This window comes from Lotus japonicus, chromosome 3 (genome assembly GCF_012489685.1).
Source record: "Lotus japonicus ecotype B-129 chromosome 3, LjGifu_v1.2".
Classification (NCBI taxonomy): Eukaryota; Viridiplantae; Streptophyta; class Magnoliopsida; order Fabales; family Fabaceae; genus Lotus; species Lotus japonicus.
The window spans coordinates 18,711,223-18,730,812 of NC_080043.1; the positions used below are offsets into that span (position 1 = coordinate 18,711,223).

General features: G+C 37.0%; 1 long non-coding RNA gene across 5 annotated transcripts; it reads left to right on the top strand.

The window, feature by feature from the left end:
- The first annotated feature begins 945 nt into the window (after positions 1-945).
- LOC130743116 (uncharacterized) lies at positions 946-19,355 on the top strand. Of its 5 annotated transcripts, none has more exons than XR_009021351.1 (6): positions 951-2,211; positions 2,326-2,418; positions 2,510-2,729; positions 12,619-12,686; positions 12,761-13,229; positions 13,353-15,257. It is a non-coding gene; the product is annotated as an uncharacterized LOC130743116 (long non-coding RNA). The 5 variants fall into 5 exon arrangements; XR_009021350.1 differs by having other exon boundaries at positions 951-1,931; positions 2,020-2,418; positions 13,353-15,254; XR_009021352.1 differs by lacking the exon at positions 13,353-15,257 and adding an exon at positions 17,776-19,355 and having other exon boundaries at positions 946-2,418.
- The last annotated feature ends 235 nt before the right edge of the window (positions 19,356-19,590 follow it).

Sequence of the window (19,590 nt, forward strand, 5' to 3'; positions counted from 1 at the left end):
ACTGACAGTCACCACCTTCTCTCCGACCGCGCTACCTCCTTCAACAACGTCAGGATCACAGGGACGCCAAAACCCCCTTACATCTCTAGTTTTAGAATTGAGGAATTTTGAAAAGACAACACCAATCAAAATTAATCTATAAATCATGCTCCCCGGCCCTTCCTCCCAAAAAAAAAATTGCAAATCTTGTTGAAGAGTAGCTCTCATCAATCAGATAAGCCACATTAATGGACAAAAAGTCCACATTCTTTAAAATCTTCTCCTCAACAAACACAATAATTGACTAATAAAATCAATACTAAAGAGTAGGCTTAATATTCAATGTATATACTAAATCTTTGATCTAATTATCTATACATAACAGTACTAAGAAAACTAATAAATAGCAGATTAGGTTGTCCTGATGACTTTCATAAAATGGTCTTCATCAGTATAACAATGTGATTCAATAGACAAATGATTTTGTTCCGGGCCAATCTGATGCATTACAATTAGGTTTTAAATATACTTTATTAATTTGGATAAAAAAGGAAAGATCAAATTTGAATAATGAATTTTAGGGTTGCCCATATAATAATAAATTAACATACTATATGGCTATATGCTTGAACCATGAACTCAACGTCAATTTACATTTGAGTTAACATAGTAAAATCTTTTCTTCTTTCATAAATATGCTAAGATGTGTGATTTTCTGTTTGCTTAAATTCAAGCTGGGAACCAAACCGATGTATCTCTAACAAATGCATATCCTTTGAATGCAATAATTATATTTTATTTTGGTGAAAATTTTGTATAAAGTCCAATAGCAAGAACTTTATTTAATTTTTAAAGAAAAATGAAAATTTTATCATCTTGAAACTGTCACATTCGTGGGGGTAGAATAACTGGAAGAGACAAATTCACTGAGATGAGACTAAATCTGTATGACCTCATCCTAAGGATTCGCTGACTTGTTTGGTATTTTCCCTCTTTAATTTTTCTCTTTGCTCTATTTATTAGGTAACTCAAACATATAATCTCACTTGTGATACCATCGGTACTCTCTTTACCTGCTTAGCAGGTCTCTGTTTATATGATTTTTAAATGTTATTATAACAATCTCTCCATTCATTTTAGTGTTCTTCATTCATCCATTCATCTTGGATATATTCTTCACAAGAATGTATATATTCTCTCTATTTCTATTTATGTTTCTTCATCTATTTTTCTCAAAAAATGTTGCAGTGGGAGGTAACTCAAACATATCCCCTCTCTTATGATACTGCTCGTTAATTCTTTTAACTACTTAGCAGGTTTCCGTTGTATCCTGACAGTCATGCGATTAATCTTTACGATTCTCGAAGATCACATTAAGTGAGTAGGCCTGACCCAACAAATCCTTTCGAGTCTTTATTCTCATATGAACTGGGCGTTGTCGATTTTGAGCCAAAACATGGGCTATCATTTTATTCCATAATAGTTCCCTCCCCTCCCCCCTCCCCCCCAATCCAAGTATCAAGGACATTAGGATGCTTGGAGTGTGTCAAGATTCGAGATAGACTCTGGCTCAAAGCAACAACATGATTAAGAGCTTCAAGGTGTGTTTGGGGTGATGTGAGCCAAACTCATGCATCCATAAGGTTTTACCTTTTGTATCAACGCCTTTTTTTATGTCCCCAAAATTGGGAGAGATGTGTTTTGTCACGGTTTGACAGTTGATGGAGTGAGTAAACATGTTCGGCCTTTGGATTGGTGATGATTGCTTCGATGTGATTCTTTAAAGGTGTCATGATGATGGGGTGCAAAGTGCGAAAGCTCGTCTTAGCCCTCGCTTGGGAAGTGAAAGATCGCATTTCCCTGTATTTATTTGCTTCTAAACTTAAAATATGGGTGCCATTTAACCTTATCCTATCAAGCTTCTACCTTTAGAGACCTCTTATGCAAGACAAGTCAGTCACTTCTTGTTGAAATCTTCAACTCTCCTTTGTTTTGGTAAGTTCTTCCCTCTTCTCATTTTTTTCTTTTTCCATTGTGCAGTTTCATGTTAGGAGTCTGATGGCTTAGAACAATGACTATGAGTACTCCTCCTGCTAAAGCTAGGTCTAGCTCGCTCTTTCGACGGTTTTGCTGAACGATGAGGAGCTCTTGTATTCTATTTTGCTTTCTCCTCACCAAAGTCTGCACTTAAACCAGATATTCATGTGATGGAATCTCCAAAATGGAAAAGAGGTTAGACACGTGAAAACTTAGGAACTTAAAGTTATGCCTCTTGAGTTGTTTCACTATTGCACCGATGGTAGACAATTGTTGTCTCCTTTTCTTCTGTTGTTGTGTACTGTTTAGGTTGTTGGAGACATCCAATCATTGAGTGTTGCCGCAATGATCACTTGGAAAAAGTGTCACTTTTGACATCCATTGTGTCTAGAGTCTTTTCAGGTTGGGAGTTGTACTCTTAATTGGTTTGAAGATTCTATATTGTTGACAAGTTTCACTTTCTTCTTACCTGATTCGGGTATCACTCCTTCAGGGGTCCCAAACGTTCCTCGGCAACGTCTTCTCAAATCCATTCAACAGCTCATGACCCCCCTCTCATGGGTCACCCTCTTACTTCATCATGGGTGAAGCCATAAGTTTTGTCAATTGTGTGGGCGGAGATTCGATGACCTTGAGGAAGTTCTTTGAACTAACAGAAGGAGGGTGGAGGGAAAATAAAGGTTTCCTTGAGGGACAATACCCCAAAAATCCAGGTTATCTCCCCTTATACTAATCTTTTTAAGATAAAGGGTAAGTCCTTTAAGTATGAGTTCTTCATAGTCGTAGAAATCAAGTGAAATTTCCATTATGGTAAAACCTATCAAGTGATCAGCCACCTGCCCCAATTTATTGGGTTAAGGTCCGCTACAGATCGAGGATCCAGGTCTCATTGTGGAGGACAAAGAACTCCAAGACATCCTGATTGCAATTTTTGCGAGATAGATGGTAGTTTCTTAGAAAAGGGATATTATTAGCATCCCTTCTTTTGATGTTATGATTCTTATCAGCAGAGGTTCCTTTTATTTGACTCTGTTTTGGTCCATTTACCTTTGATGCCTATAACCTTACTTTTATGAAAATGTGCAACGAGTATGTCGAGCTCTATGTTAAGGAGCTTATGTCTTCGACAACTAGAAAGGAACAGTTCATCCCTCATCCTTGACTCTTCTATTATTGAGATTCCTCCGACTATTGTGCCCAGCCTTCCCAAAAAGGAGGAAGCGAGATGTAGCTCGTGGGCCTATTTTCAAGAGGAGTCGGATGTTGTTTGGGGTATAAGAGACTCTGCCCCAATTGGTGATTATGGATATGCGTAGACTCTATGGGACCCTAAGCTTGAAACCCTTTCCATCGATCTTGTTGACTTCCCGTGGACTCAGGTTGATGAGGAACGCCTTAGGGGTATGTCCACCAAAGCTGCTCATGCTTGAGGGGGCTAGTGGGTGTTGGTACCTTCATGACCACACAGAGTAAAGGGTCTTCCTTAAGAGGCCAAACCTCTTGAGGGCCTTATTGACTCTTGGGTGTTACTAATGAGTAACTCCGAGGGGAGAAGCATCGAATCAAAGGGTTGATAGAGTCTGAGGAAGCCGACTTCAAGAAAGAATTTGAGTCTTTGAATTCAACCATCTCCCAATTTGAAGCCCATTTGAAACCACTTGAGCTTGACATTTCTTCGACCATGGATAAGGAAAATGGGGATATCGATTTGGAGGCTCAAGCAATGGTTAAGGAGGGTAAGGCAACAACTTAGAAAAACTTGGAGGACTTGAACTGCTCTCAACAAGCGAAGTTGATCACACTCTAAAAGAAGTTGGATGTAGCAGGCAAGTGTAAGATCTGAATAATTATTAATATCTAGGTATTTTCACAATGAAAAAAAATTAATTAAAATTAAAGTTTTTAAAGCTCAAGTGATAGGAGCTAGGGGACATATGGGTTGGGTAGGGGAGGTCCATGGAACGATTCATGTCTTTCTGATGTATAAAAAAAATTGATTTTTTTAGAGTAAAATATGTAGCACCGCAAAAAAAAAAAAAAAAAGAAGAAAATGCAGGACGGCGAGAATGATAATACCACAACAACAATATTCAACCATATTTTAACCCATAAATATATTATATATGTGCATGCGCATGCGTGCGTGCATTTGCGGATGTTATGGGGACCTTGGTTGGTTGAGATTGCCAAGTCAGTGGCGGACGCTGAATTGGCCTCTTATTTGAGTGGCGTAGTGGCATTGAGCGGGCACCAAATTAAGATCAAGGATCAAGGTTCAAGTGACTCACCTTTCAAGTTGTAGTTCTGGATCTTTTCCTCTGTTTTTCTGTTTGCAGCTTCGTTGTGCTTTCTTCCTTTTCTTTCTGTTTATGTTTTCTCTTTGATCCTTACTTGTAATCTATGGGATGGCACCCTTGTGCCTATTTAATATATCATTGGCTTACCCAAAAGAAAATAATGTAATTAATAAAAGAACAAATTCAGAAAGATTAATAATTTTTAAGTGATTTTCATTGTTTTATTATTTTTATTAAGAGAGGAGAAGTAAGATATATTATTTTATTTTATTTTAAAAAAGAAATAATCAACCAATTGCACAATTACACATTCTGCATAATTACATTTTTTTTTTTATCAATTTTGGATTTTAATACGCTTCATGACGAAAACCAAAAGGGAAAGAGATAAAAACTACTTCCTTCGTTTCAGAATAAGTGTTCACTTAGAGAAGATGCACACATATTAAGAAGTGCAATAAATTTTGTTAACTTTTAAAAATAGGGTTTATTTAGTGTACACAAGAAAATTCTTGTGTAAGGTTGCACCACCCTAGATTTATCTGTTGTAGTAGGTTACTTTCCAGGTAAATCTTTTTTTTAATTTTTTAAAATTAATTATCTAAACCTGATTAATAAACTAATCCCTAAATTAACCCTTCACCCATCTTCATCATCCACGTTCACCCATGTTCATAACCCAGAAAAATGCACCCACCATCTTCCACGTGAAGGCAAACGACGACGACGCCCAGGTGCAGATGACAGGGGAGGAGACGAAGGCATCAGATCTGACGACGGCATGGTTGGTAGGCTCTGTTCAGGTCGTCGGATCATGGGTTGCGGTGGTGACTTCGATATTGAGTCCTGGGTCGAGATGAATGCTCCTCCTGCGTTGGCGGCAGAATAGCGTGTACTCCTCCTCCGCCGTCAGCAGACTCCGATGACAACGGTGACGATGTGACACCGGTGGAGGCCATTCATAAGTTCGCGGTGGTGGCTGCAGATCCAGCAACGGGGCCACCAGTTCCAGATCCCCAACTTCATCTTCAACCAAAAGCAGCATCAGATCTTAATCCTATTCTTATTCCTCTCCTTCCATATCCGGTGAAGTCGCGCATCTCCATCGCGAACTCCATTGTCTTCCATGGCGAGAAAGATGACTTCGGTTGGGGGCGAGTTTGGTGGAGGGATGGTTTGAATCTTATTCAAGTGGCTATGGGTATGGAATTGAGGTCAGAGTTATTTAAGTGGTGCTTCTCGATCTCTCTGATTTGGAGGTTGTGTAGGAGTTAGGTTTCAAATTTGTCCCCAACTAATTTTCTATTTTGTTTACATCAACAGATTTCAAGTCTAAGATGCTCATTATTGTGAAACAATGAATATCTCTTTTCCTCTTTTGTTCACTTTGATTTATTAAGATTATTGATATTGGGATGGTGATTTGAAGCTTGTTTGATGAAATTTCTTTCCGTCTTACCAGTTTCAAAATGTTTTCTGAGATGAGGTTGATGTGGGATTGATGGTGCTAGATTCTGGGTGAATGGGTCCTTTGTGTTTTAGGAAAGGATGACTAGTGTGGGTTTTTGGGTTGTTCTATTTTGTTGGATTGTTCATTGTTGTTCTGGATTTCTGGGTTGATTTGGATTGTTGTTCTGATTCAGTTTAAGTTGGATGGACTGGGAAGATGAAGAAGATGGAGGGACGAGAGTGAAGAAGATGGTGGTGGGTTAAACCAGGTTTAGATAATTATTTAAAAAAAGATTTACTTGAAAGTAACCTACTATTACAAGTAAATCTAGGGTGGTGCAACCTTACACAAGGATTTTCTTGTGTACACTAAATGAACCCCAAAAATATATTATTTATTTTTCTAATTTGCCCCTTAAGGTGTATTTCTAGCTCCCCTCATTTATTGTTCTCATAGGGGTATTATATGGAAAAACATTAATTAATGCAACATGAAAATTCTAATTAGTGAACAGTTATTATGAAGAAAATATTTTTGCTATAAGTGGACACTTATGTTATTTTCAAAAAAAATGGACACGTATATTGAAACGGAAGGAGTAGTTAGTAAGAAAGGTTTTTTCACCTGAGTCCCTATTTTTATTATTCCTAGCTTAGTAGTACTCGTACGGTCTGGGCCGCGTGCCTTTGGCCCACTGAGTGGCCTGTTTGTACCTTGCATGTTATAGCCTCTGTCTTTGGACTAATTGAAACTTTGGAACTGTTGAAAAAAACAAAGAGGCTTTTTCAATATAATGTAAAAGATGTTGAAGTGAGACATGAGAAGAAATTGAAGGATTTAACCCTGTAGTTTGTTGTTTCTTTGGGGTGCCCACTAGGGTGGACACTTATTTTCTTGATCCACTTATGCACCATAATCATATGCTATTAGATCTGAGAATCTTGGAATATTCTTTTATTGAATGATTAGGATTAAATGATGATCAAAAGGATAAAAATGGAAATTTATGACCCATCTTCATCTTCCCAACCCACCATGCTCTTCATCTTCCCTAACTCCCAAACCATTGTCGCCCACCTGAACAGTGTCGGCGATGTCACCGTCGTCACCCCTTGACATTTAGCTTCGGCAAGTTCCAGTTTCAGAACCTCTCCCCTCACTCCCACACCACCACCACCAAAAATCCCGAAATCAGAAACTCAAAAATCCCATGTTCCAAATACCCATAACCCAGTGTAAGGGTTTGGAAAGAGCCAACCTAAAGGGTCAGCTGAAACGTCATGGGAACAGAGCTCATAACACAAGGATACAAAGGGTGGACGAGAGAGTAAGGGTCTGGAAAGAGCCAACCTAAAAGATGACATGCAAGGTGGAAAGTTCTCTATTTCCATGATTTGACTTCGGAATCGAAAAGAGGGAGGAAAGTTCATCGAGAAAACACCTTCCTTTATAGAAAAGGAGATCGTCGGAGCCAACGGTGGTGGCGATGGCGGTGGTGCAGCCGAAGACAAACTGCTCAGTGAAACCTCTTTTTCTCGTGACGAGGATCGTCATGGTGGTGTTTGTTTTCCCAAACACCCTCGGATCTGACTGGAAAATCCAGTTACAGGAAGGGGTGGTGGTTGTTGGTGGGGTTTCGCCGGAAAATAGAGGAGAATACCCAAAACGATGCCGCACCGGCTAGAAAGCAGGAGTGAAGAGTAAGAGCGTGCCAGATCTGCTTGAAAGAGCACTGAGTCGCGGAGGTGCTACCAGTGTTGACGTTCCAAAACTTGGAATAGTTCATGTGCTTTCCCCTAATCTTTCAGAACCCTGAGTTCCCTAGTGCAACGAAGCTTATCACCGACATGGTCGTGACAAAAGAAGAAGATGGTGGTGGGTATGGTTGCTCTTGGAGATGAAGAAGGAAGGCCATGGTGGTGGTGCTGCCAGAAGAAGAAGAGGAAACGTGAAATCTGAGAGAGAGGCGTGACTGAGAGAACTTCTTTTTAGGGTTTCATTTATTTATTTATTTATTTAGCTTTTGTAAATTACAAATATAACCTTGGTGCACCGGTGGATCAAAATATAAATGGTCCACCCTAGTGGGCACCTTTCTTTCGGGCTTTGATCCCCCTTTGTCAATAAAAAAAAATGGAAATGTTTATCAAAGTTTAAAGCTCAGAGTTTAAGTGGGTGGTGCAATATATGTTTTTATATGGGTATTGGTAAAGAAAAGTAGAACTGTGGGTTGGCTATGGCATGGCCTAGTCCTCTTAAGTTCGCTACTGCCAGGGCCGGAGGCACACAATCACGGCATGGAGTGGCCAAGACCTCTGTGACATTTAAGAATATTTAAATTTTCACACATATATATTCAACAACCAAAATTGATACATCTAATAAGTAATTTTTCTTAAATTTAAGTGAACTTAAAGAGTGGCGTATGGAGTTGTGAAATTTATAAAATGCTTCATTATGTGTTTTTTCAACCACAAATATTCTTTATTAAGACAATCTTGTTTGACTCGGATGTGGTGAAAGATCAAAGGTCTCCTCAAGAGTGCGACTCCTCTCATTATGTGTTATATAATTTATTGAATATCAAATTATCTCTATTTTTATTTTCAAATTTATAGTATGCTTAAAATATATAATAATTAAATTTATTTTAATAGATGTAAAAATAGAAAAGGTTGGTTGAATACTTTTTCCATAAAGAGACTTACAAAATACTCAAAAATAATATTAATAATAGTGAGTTAAAGTCTGAGATTAAAGATAGAAAAATAAAAAGAAGCAAAGTGTCAAGTAAAATGAAATCGATCTTTCCTCACACATGTCTCTGCAACTCATACACATTAATATTTTTGTCCATTCTAGAGCAATAGTGAAATGACAACTTCCCAACACATAGTTTATGATAGCAAAAGAAAGACTTACTAATACTGATACCAACAGGGGCGGATGCATGTTATACCATATGAGGGCATTTGACCGCACTTGATTCTCAATATTTCTTTGGCAAAATATACTGGAACTATAATACTAGTTGGTTAATTGCCCACACACATATTTAATTGCACCCATGACAATGTATTCCTTTTTTCTTTCATGGACTAATACACGTGATTCTCTGTTTTTTAACTTATGCTTAATGGCTTTACTTCTAGTTACTTTTATTGAATGTTAGGTTTTCAAAGTTGTCCTACAAGTTTACTACTATGATTGCCTTTTTTTTTCTTGCAAAGTTATTCTGTTATCTAAGAGAAAGAGACTATGAAGTTATCCGACAAGTGTTGGTGGCAATGGTAAAAAGTGGTTGTTTAAACCCTTAGAATGAGAGTTTAAATCCTATAAGTTGCATTTTTTGGGGAGACTTTGACCTTCACCACACCCGAGTTAGAATTGCAAGAGCAATTTTTTTAAGAATTTAAAAACTTGTAAAGAATAATTCTAAAATTTATTTAAATTTTTGTTATTTTTGTTATGATTTTAATATTACAAATTTATATTTATATATTGCCCCCACAACGTAAAATTTATGGATCCGTCACTGGATACCAATGTTTGGAAAGCAAATACTTATTGCTAATTTAGCATTTGTTGGGTTAATGTTTTGCTCTAATTGTAGGAGTTTATAAGCTAGTTTCATTTCTTGTCTGTCCTTGTTTCTATCCCTTTCTGTTGCTGTTCTACTTGTATTGGGTTGTTGCACTCCTAGTGCTTTTTTTTAATACATATTCTTTGCATTTCAAAACAAAACTGATACCAATGGGAAATGCATCGAAAGAATGTGAAAAATAAGGAAAATTTAGAGCACTCAAACAGTCATAGACTTTTATGTCAAAACGTGAGGGACTTCGAAAATACAGTAATATAGGTTAAAAATCACTTTTGCTAGCTCCCCCACTTAATGTTATTGTGCAAAATGGTCCCCCACTTATCATTTATCTTCCTTTCTCTTCTGTTTCTCCACGTTAGGATTTTCGGATCCTAACATGGTGTCTCTGCCTCCTCTAGGACCCGGCGTTCCGACTGCACCTACAACTGTTATTTTTTGTTAGAGCATGTAGCACACACGAACATGCACGTGCGCCACACACCACATGCACATTGCACGCACGTCCAAGCGCTCATAGAGAAAGATGAATTTTGCATATGATACTTAAAAACGCTAGACACCGCTTGTTATTTTGTTCAGGGAAGCGCAATCAATGGTGGAGCTTCTTTATGACAGGGGTGGCCACTGCCCCCAAACCTTTTTCACTTATGTTTCACATATATATGTTCCTGCGGCTTTTTTTTCTGAATAATGCGAAAAATAAATTTAATTTGAAAAAGGGAGTGAAAAAAAATTTATTTAGCTGTCTGGGGTAGTTTTGAACTTGGACTTTATGGCATTCGGGAGATTCCTTGCGAATGGTAATAGGACAAATGAGAATCCAGTTGCTTTTTCAGTGTTCAGAAGTGAGTTGACAGAGAATAGTAGTCATTCACAATAAATATTGCGAATGCTAATAAGACGAAAATGAATCTCAAAGCTTTTCTGACGTGCATGTGGGAATAGGACAACCAGATTGTTTTTTGTCCTATACCCATTCGCAAGATTTCTTGTGAATGACTACTGTTCATGTCATTCAGCACTGAAAAAGCAACCAGATTCTTTTTTGTCTTATACCCATTCGCGAGATTCCTTGTGAATGCCTGAAAGTCCAACGCCACCTGTCCAAAACTACCCCAGACAGCTAAATAATTTTTTTTTCACTCCCTTTTTCAAATTAAATTTATTTTTCGCACCCTTCAGAAAAAAAGCCCTGTTCCTGCACTTGCAACAATAATATTTAACCAATAAATATATTACATATGTATGTGTGCGTAACCGTGTGCATATTCAACACAAAAGTATTGTTGCTAAAGATTAAGTTTAATGGTGCATTAAATTCAAATATATAGATTGATAAAGGAACAAATCCATAAAGATTAATAATTTTTAAGTCCTTTTCATAGTTTAATTACTTTTAAGCAAGGGTGAAACTTACGTACAGTTCCCTAGGTGTCGGTGGTACTTTTATCCAGTAAAAAAGTGACAAATCACAAATGTATTTTAGATATGGATTAAAACCAGTTTTAAAACTGGTTATGGTTTAAAATCGGATATATTTAAAAGAAACTTGAAAATAGTTATATATATAAGGGTTAAGCATCATATTAGTCCCTGTTTTTGAGTCGTCGTCTGATCTAGGTCCCTCGCCGGAAAAATTATTGTATATGGTCCTCGTCTTTGAAATATTTTTGGAGCGGATCCTCGCCGGAGGTCGGAGCTCCGGCGAGTGCTTAAATGACATGCTGACTAGGATAAAAATACTCACGTGGATTATAAAAAAATTAAAAATTAAAAATAAATTACACATCAAAAAATTAATTAACTTAATTAAATTTGAAACTCAAATTACACCAAATAAATTAAGGGTTTAAGTCACCATAACCATCCTGGGTACCCACCACTTAAATAATCCAAAAAAATAAGATCAGCTCCTTCATCTTCTCATAGTTGAACCCAGAATTTTTTTCCAGAAACTCATCACATCATATCCAACCCCTTCATCTCCTCCTCCTTCATCTTCTTCTTATACTCCAACCAGAACCCCAAGGCCTAACCCCACCACCATCTGCAACTGAAACCTCCACCCCCACCTGCAATCGGAACCCTAACCCCACCCCCAACCGAAAACGCTTATGCCAGTGCAGATCCATCAAATCCACCCAGAAACGAAAACGCCAGTGCAGATCCATCAAACACCAAACATCAATTCCACCCCCAAATCCATCAGATCCATCGAACACCAAACATCAAACCAACCCCCAAATCCATCAAATCCGAGTCACAACCCAGTGCAGATCCCCGCCGATGAAAACGCGTCCTCGCGCAGCAGAGAGCATAGGGGAAGATGCAGAGGAGGCCGTTGAATCAAAATCAAAACTTTGAAACAGAGGAACTGAAAGAGTCATCGTTTGGGGTGGAGGGATTTGTGGAGAAGAGGACTGAAAGGGTGGCTATGAAAAGGGAAAACATAGCATAGATGAACTTAGCACCCAAGAAAACTATTAATTTGGCCAATTGTGAGGAGAAGTGTCAGATCCAAGAATGAAGAATCGTGTGTGCGTTAATCAATTGAGTTCAATATTGGAAAGTGGAATTGGCATGGTATTTTTGGCAACGAAATGGATAGGTGAGTGAGTGGAAGGAGGATGGGGACAAGATGACGGTGAAGATCATGCAATGAAGACGTGCCTTGGTGAACATCAATCCAGGAATCTCAGAGGAATAACGAAACTCACAAGGAGGTGGAAAGCGCGGTGTTTGGCGGCGGCGGTTGTGGCGTTTGTGGACGCTGGAGGAGGAAGTGGTTGGCGGCGGTGGTTGTCGCTTTGAAGAACACATCTGGTGGGTGAGGTGCAGCAAGAGAGAAGAAGGGATTTGTTTAATGTTTTTAGGTTAATTTGGGATTTTGGGTTGATTTGGTATATTTAAATGTAAATGTTATTTAAATTATTGATTTAATAATTATTTATAAAAAAAATTACCTGGAGATGACCTGTTACTTATTTTTTCTTTTTTTTAAATCCACGTCAGCTGACTCGACACAGTCAGCTTGCCATTTCAGCACTCGCCGGAGCTCCGGGCTCCGGCGAGGATCCGCTCCAAAAAAATTTCAAAGACGAGGACCATTTACAATAATTTTTCCGACGAGGGACCTAGATCAGACGGCGACTCAAAGACAAGGACTAATATGATGCTTAACCCTATATATAAATTAAAATATATTAGTTGAATGATTCTTCACACTCACTTTATTCTGATTATTCATTCAGATGGGCAAGTTCTTAGTGTTTCTCCTGACGCTACCTCTCTTTTATGTTTCTTCTGCGATTGCAGCAAGGTAATTTCAGTTCATACTTCTTCTTGCCTAGAATTCCTCAATTTATTAATATTAGTTCATTCTTTCTTTGACAGATATGTCGTTGTGATCCAGCTCACCCAGCCTTCGCTACCTATATTTCCTCTACATCTTGTTGCGGACCATCTGCACGATTATACACCTGTTATGGGTCATACTGTCCATTTTCCCAATCCACACCGCGCCTCCAACTCGATTAACCCGAACATGATCAGTCTAAACAAGGTCAGCCCGAACGGGACATGCCCAAACCACCTGAGTCACTGAGTTAGAGAAGCCTGATTGCACTAGTCCTAGACCGTGCGATTGCATTGGTCCTAGGTCGTGCACAATAGGGGCACTTACCAACTGGGGGCACAATAGGGGGCACTTGCCAATAGGGGGCACAACATCAATGGGGGCACTTGCCAACTGGTGCACAATAGGGGGCACTTGCCAACTGATTCTTCATTCCGATGGGCAATTCTCAATGTTTCTTCTGTTGTTGCTACCTCTCTTTCATGCTTCTTCCGCAGTCGCAGCAAGGTAATTTCAGTTCATACTTCTTTTTGCCTAGAATTTCCCAATTTATTATTATTATTATTATTATTATTATTATTATTAGTTCATTCTTTCTCTTTCTTTGACATATATGATGTTGTGATCCAGCCTACCCTGCCTCTGCTACCTAGATTCCCTCCACCCCTTCCTGCAGATCATCTCCGCGGTTATACACTTGTTACGGGTCATACTGTCCATTTTTCAGATCCACTACCCCGCCTAAACTCAATCGACCCAAACATGACCTGTCTAAACAACGTCGACCTAAACGGGACCGGGTCATAGAGCTGGAGAAGCCCAATGATGACCATCAGGTTCATCCTGATTGCACTGATCCTAGATCGTGCATTATGTATTATTATGGGATGCTTCTCTCCTTCTCCACCACCACCTCCACCACCACCACCGTCGTTGTCGCATCTTGTGCATGTTGCGGAGCGACCACCACCAGAGAGTACACTTACCTCATTAGTAATTATTCAGATGATACCACCACCGATGCACCTACCACACATGTCTGCTATAGAGCGGCCACCACCTACAATGTCGCTTGTGCCAGAAGGTTGCACTGAACAGTGGGTTGTAGCAGCTTGACTTTAGACCCGGTTCCCATAATCTATATTTGTATTTTGTAAAGAAAATTTATATTTAATAGATAAATTTCTTGAGTCTTTCAAAGCAGAAAAAAATAAAGATGCTAAAGAAGAAGAATATGATATTAAGTGTGAGGGCATGTCGTAGGGCAGGATAAATAAAGACTATTATGTAGAGATTGTTTTTACTAATGGAGGGTAAGAGGTGCATCCAATGGTGTCGTACTGACTATTGGTTGAGCTATGAGAGACCCAAGTCGAATCATTATTCAAATATATGTTTTCTCTTATAATTTAGAATTAATACTCACACGCCTAAAAATATTATTAATACTCACACTATGAAGTAATTAAATTTTGTTTATTTTCTACTCTCTCATATTTACTTTTAAAATTTTCAATATATAACACACATATATAATTAAGAATCTCAAAATCAATTACATTCAAAATAATTATTTATTTTATAAATAAATTGTGACTATCACAATTTCAAATTAAAATTATCAAAAACACTTTAGTAAATAAATATTTTTTTCGAAAGTAAAAAGATGTATTAATCATAGCTTTGAGAACAAAGCTTAAACAGAGTCAAAGAAGACATGAGCGATTAGTAGCAACAAAAAGCTAACCACTCGACGCTAAAGGACGGTCCCCAAACATAAAATCCAAACCAATAAGCTATACAACACCAATAATCTAAAGTCATCCAAAAACAAAAGAAGCCCCACATAACCAAATCCAACCCAAGAGCTTAAAACAATAGCTAGAGTACAAATAAGAGAATTGAAGATTATGTGTGACTACCAATTAAGGAGTGCTTCTTGCACTTATACTAGGCATGACTACAAAATATAAAATTGTTCATGCTATCATTTATACTTTGATTACTTGTTAGCACCTATAAATTCATGTCCTCTATGAGTAAAAACTACTAAAGAGAAATACATAAACATAGGAGAAAGAAGAGAGCTTTTTAAAAAGAAACTCATGTCGCCACCACCTGCCACTCCTTCTCTTCAAGACTCAACGTGGAACAAACATTTGTTATGGATTCGGCCTTCACCTACGCCATATTGTTTATCCTCTTCATCAACACGGCTATTTTTAATTATTCTTGCAGTATTGGTTGGGGTTTCACTTATTTTAAACATCGCCACATTATATGCCACATTATATGCGTATACTAAGAAGAAAAAGAAGAGTAATGAGGTTCTTCCATGAAAATAGCGGATCTAGGGTCATAAAGGTTCAAGAAAATAAACTTGCAATTCTCTATGCATCATCTAATGTTTCTATTCAATAATTAATTATTTTAGAGTGTGTTGGATGAAGAATTCTAGAATTTTTGAGGATTTGAAATGATAAAGAATTCAATTGAATTTCTTTAATTTATTTGTAATATCACTTGTTTGGGTGAAATGCTTGAATTTCTTTTAATTTCAAATTTCTTGTTTGTTTGAATTTTTTACATTTCCTTTATTAATACCATTTTTCTTTAGAAAAAAAATTAAATTTAAAATGTAGAGCTTATTTTTTTTTACTTCATTAATATCATTTTATTTTAATAATATTTAAAAAAAAATTATATTGATGTATTGAGAAGAATACACAAGCAATGTCCCAAAGAGGCAAGACCATGTAAAAAGGAGGACAGCCCACAAACAAACGACCTAGGCAAATACCAATAAAATGATTTAATAGAAACAAACTCTAAGCTACATCATACAACCACAACGTAAAACCTACAACACCCACAAACTGACATAACCCAAGACCCAAGAAGAAGCCAAAAAGAACAACACCATAAAAGTGCAACATCCCCAAAAACCCAAAAATCACCAACAAGACAGGTTTCATCTTTAGTCTCTACTACTCAACTCTCACTCAATCTTTGAAAACTAATCTCAACTACTAGACCTTGAAGGTCAATCTCATCCCCATGAAAAGAGCACGCCAATGTAAGTTTTGATGCTAGCAAAACTTCCTTTTGGAGGAAAGGAAAATGAAGACCTTATTTTTTACTTTTATATTAAAAATATATAATATTAGGATGATAGATAAATTGTTAGTGTATTATACTTATAATAAAGAGGGATGAGACTAAGCTCAAGAATAGGAGAGTAGAGATAACAAAAACAAAAACAAAATATAAGCTCTAATCCGCAAGAATGCACAAGCTCTAATCCACAAAAAATTATGAACTTAACGGTGTCTTTTTTAAACTATTTAGTTAAGTGCTTATGGTAATAAGCTTTGTTATATAAGTTCTTATTCATAAGTGAATTTGAGAATCTTATTGAAATAAGTTGAAATTATGTTATGGATCAGGATAAGAAAAAATGGAGAGACCTCCTACTTCGCCTACCCCGAAGTTAAAGTGTAACACCCCAAAATTAAACACGTCGTTGATCAACTTTCGAAACATAAAGAAGCAGATATATTATTTTTTTTAGACATCTTTCTTTCGTTTCCACCCAATAATAAATAACCTCACCTCCATAAATATATGTACAACCAGAGACTCCAGAAAGAAATATCAAAAGACCACCTACGTTGGACAAACTCCTTGTAATCTCCACGTTGGGTAGACCACGCATCAGCTAGACACCGGAGCCTACCCTTAAGTGAAACAGACTCATAAGATCACTCTGCATGCTTCAACCAACAACGGTAAGTTTCCTACCCCAAAGGTTCTAGCCTTACACAAGACTTTACTCCTCCTCCGAAGATCTCTTCTCGTCGGTCAAAACGTCGTTCTCTGATAACTCTCGCAACAGGTCTCTGAAAACAGCGCGGTCTCACGAACAGCCAATACTTACTTCAAGGTGGTAGATGAAGTAACCAGCCTTTTACAAGTAGTTTTCGGGGGAAAGTTCCAACGTAGCATCTCTTGGTCGGGCATGCAATCAATCCATTTCCCCAGCAACGTCTTCTCGTAATCCGATCGTCTGAAACTTATACCTCAAACACCGTCCACAACGATCTATCAACCACATTAATGGATCCTCCTCGTCGGGCATGCAAGGGTAAACTTCTAAAATATAGGTGTATAGGTAGTATATATTATACTTACACACTTGTGATTATATAGACAACACAAACACATATATTGTACGATAAGGTATATTCGCAAGTTCGTCCTACTCACACTTACTCACGTCAGTCCATCGATCACGTGGCTTATGTCACAGCACGAGAGTTGCTCATGACAACCTCCCAACCACACATAACAATCAAACCAATCCACACAAGACAAAGCCTCAATCTCATAATACACAAGGAATCAAGTCACATGAACATATATCATAGGTTACCCGTTCACAACTTAAGAGCATATAATTATCATATATCTCATTAACCGTAGGCATGCAATCATCATCAAACATCAAGTCATTCATAACTTGGTTACTTATCTCCACCACTAAGAGTCTTATCTATTGAGACCTTCTACTCCACCTACTCCACGTTGAAAGATCCTAAACTACTACCAATGCTTTGCCCGCTTTTCATAAAGGTTTAAGTAATATTTTAACGGAAGTCTTGACTCTTGAGTGACCACGGTTAAGTATAAATTTTTCCTTTTATTTTCAAAAAAAATTAAATATGATACCATGCATTGATTTGAAACCCTCTGAAAACTTTCGTAAATAAGTCACATCTTTTCGTTTACTTTTCTTTTTTGAAAACTCCAATAAGGTTTACCAAAATGTTTACGACATAAAACTATCGGAGTACAAAACTACTAAATATCACGCGCAAAACATATATATACATATTTATCAACAAAAGATCAAGTCACAGACAGATAATGTTCTCCCGTATGTTTGTAGAGTGTCAAAGTCATAGAATAAGTATCCATTGTGTTAAGTTCAAACGTATATCCATATTGTTTTCCTTTATTTTGAATGATAATAATTTTAAGGTGCCGCAACCAGGATTGCGGCGGGACGACGATAAAATATTTTGAGATTCAGAAGAGTCGCCACCAATGTTTTAAAATGGGAAAACATTAGAAAACCCATGAACTTTTGATCTTCACAATCAGAGCTGGATCCGGGAGTCAATTACGCGTAGGGAAGGTACTAGCACCCTACGACATCTGTTTACCTCTAATTAATTGTGTACAATTTATTAGCTTTTAAAATATTTATCTCACCCTAAGAGAATTATGTATATTTATTATGAAATTTAATTAAGAAAAGAAAAATGGGTTATTTACATATTTGGCCTGACAAGCCTTTGAGGCTTGCGCCTACGCATCCCCCCTTGTGCAATGGGGTCTTCAAGGCCACGTAGTTCTTAGGGTTTAAATAGATTTTTAATTTGGGGTGTTTGACGGGAATCGCTTCCCGGCCTACGTATTCTCTTTAGAGAGAGATTAAGGCAACGTAATTTTGAGGGAAAAGCTTGAAAAAGTTTGGTTTGAAGTAATTGGAGAAAGCTTGAAGAAACTTGATTTTGAAAGGCTTAAAAAAGCCAGGATTAGGAAATAATTTGAAAGTTCTGAAAAGTTAATATGAGTTACTGGAAGAGATCTTTATGATATTTTAGGTTCTTAATAATATGAAGGAATCTTGATATTCGTTTATTATTGTTTAAGTATTTTGATACTAATGTTTTTATGAATTTATGCGTTTTATACACTTCTGAAATTTCACCATTTAGTAATTTTGGGTAAGTAACAAATTAATTAATAAAATATTTGACCCAGTTACCTTTCTTATATTGTTTCAAGTAAATAACTAATTAATTGAATGATTCAAAAGGATTGAATAAAAAAGGAAAAAAAAAACCTAGTCTAGATGGAAGAGGGCAGCGCCGCTGCAAATCTTCATTTTCAATTAACTCTTATTTTAATATTATTATTTAATCCAATAAATTAGTTAATGCCTAACGACAAAACCTAGTCTGCAATGCAATAGCAAGAGCAGTGCTTCCATTCCAATCAGTTGACAAATTAAAGGATGGATGGAAAATATGATGAAGCTAATAGGTGTGTGTACTGCAATGTGATTCTGCGTTATAAAGTTTTGAGAATGTTGTTAACAATTATGGTATAAAATTGATACTGAAATTGTGCAGCATGATGTAGCTTTATTTTATTGATTTAAAAGCCATTTGTTAAACTTATAATTGATTTACTTGCATAATATTCAAACCCACTGGCAGTTAAATAAAAGAGGGACCGTCCAGTATTTGCACGCGATTACATAAACTAGAGAAAGGGAGAAGGTTACCTTGTTGGAGCACCGTACAGGTCCTTCCCTTCGACAATCTTTTGGGTTGTGCTTGGTGGTTCCTTTGTTACATTCCTCTATTGGTATTTTGATTGTCCCTCTTCTTCTTGCCACTCTCACATTTTATGAATTACTTTTAGAACTATGGCTCAAAGATGGAACCACAGTTCACAAAAATCACTCAATTGTTTTTTTTTTCTCTCTCTCTGCCTCTCTCTAAACATGCCTCTACCACAAAGAGGTTCATCTATTTATAACCTAGGATTTCTTGCTCACTACTCCTCATATGATCTTGATTTACCTTTGATTTGCTACCGCATTTCCTAAATTAACTAGAATATTCTTTGGAACCAATCTTGGAGAGAAAGAAATACTTGACCTAGAATCACCTAATTCATTATTGGTATTTTATTATTATTTTCGTATTTAATTAATTAATAATTATTATAAATTATGAAAATTTTAATTAATTATTATTATAATTTTGAATGCTAATTTTTACATTAAATTAAT